Source organism: Rutidosis leptorrhynchoides, chromosome 5, assembly GCF_046630445.1.
Source record: "Rutidosis leptorrhynchoides isolate AG116_Rl617_1_P2 chromosome 5, CSIRO_AGI_Rlap_v1, whole genome shotgun sequence".
Taxonomy (NCBI): Eukaryota; Viridiplantae; Streptophyta; class Magnoliopsida; order Asterales; family Asteraceae; genus Rutidosis; species Rutidosis leptorrhynchoides.
This window is the reverse complement of record NC_092337.1, coordinates 398,086,148-398,087,879: the sequence shown is the minus strand read 5'-3', so window position 1 is coordinate 398,087,879 and position 1,732 is coordinate 398,086,148.

Here is a 1,732-nt window from a genome sequence, read left to right as displayed (position 1 = left end):
TTAGAGGAGTTAGGAGTTTTCTAGGGCATGCCGGTTTTTACCGACGTTTCATAAAAGATTTTTCTAAAATTGCCACTCCTATGAATAAACTCCTAGAAAAGGATGCGCCATTCATCTTTTCAGATGAATGTATCAAATCTTTTAATATTCTTAAAGAAAAACTCACTAATGCACCGATCATGATAACACCAAATTGGAATCTACCATTTGAACTAATGTGCGATGCAAGTGATTTTGCAATGGGAGCCGTTTTAGGACAAAGGATTGAAAAACGATTTCAACCTATATATTATGCTAGTAAGACATTACAAGGAGCACAAATGAACTATACAACTACTGAAAAAGAACTCCTTGCTATTGTCTTTGCTTTTGACAAATTTCGATCATATCTCGTTCTAGCAAAAACGGTGGTCTATACCGACCATTCTGCTCTTAGATACCTATTTTCAAAACAAGATGCTAAACCAAGATTAATCCGTTGGATCTTACTCTTACAAGAGTTTGATATTGAAATCCGAGATAAAAAAGGAGCAGAAAATCTCGCCGCTGATCATCTTTCTCGTCTTGAAAATCCCGAATTAGAAGTTCTGAATGAATCAGCCATACAAGACAACTTTCCTGATGAATATCTATTGAAGATAGATTATAAAGAAATCCCATGGTTTGCAGACTATGCAAACTACTTAGTTTGTGGATTCCTTGAAAAAGGATTATCGTACCAAAGACGAAAGAAATTCTTCAGTGATATAAAACACTATTTCTGGGAAGATCCACATCTGTTTAAAAGTTGTCCCGATGGAATAATACGCCGATGTGTATTTGGAGATGAAGCTAGTAAAATTTTAAACCATTGTCACACAGGACCAACAGGAGGGCATTATGGGCCTCAACTAACAGCAAGAAAAGTTTATGAAGCTGGATTCTATTGGCCTACAATTTACAAAGACGCACACCTTCTTTGCAAATCCTGTGATGCATGTCAAAGGGCCGGAAGAATAAGTCAACGTGATGAAATGCCACAAAATGTCATCCAAGTATGTGAAGTATTTGACATTTGGGGTATTGACTTTATGGGTCCATTTCCAAAATCTCATAATAATCTATATATACTCGTAGCCATTGATTATGTATCTAAATGGGCGGAAGCACAAGCTCTCCCAACTAACGATGCACGAGTTGTAGTCAACTTTTTAAAACGTCTTTTTGCAAGGTTTGGAACACCGAAAGCTTTAATAAGTGATCGGGGTACTCATTTCTGTAATAATCAACTTGAGAAAGTTCTTAAAAGATATGGAGTAACTCATAAAATCTCCACTGCATATCATCCACAAACAAGTGGACAAGTTGAAAATACCAACCGAACTTTAAAACGTATTCTAGAGAAAACCGTAGGATCAAATCCGAAGGAATGGTCCATTAAATTGGAGGATGCACTCTGGGCTTTTAGAACAGCCTACAAAACTCCAATTGGAACCACACCTTTTAGACTTGTTTATGGAAAAGCATGTCATCTTCCAGTAGAAATTGAACACAAAGCATTTTGGGCTTTGAAGACATGTAATCTTGATTTACATGAAGCCGGACGTCTACGATTAAGTCAACTAAACGAATTAGAAGAATTAAGACATGAAGCATACGATAATTCGTTAATCTATAAAGAAAGAACGAAGAAATGGCATGATAAAAGAATCAGAAATTCAAAAGAATTTAAAGAAGGAGACAGAGTTCTTCT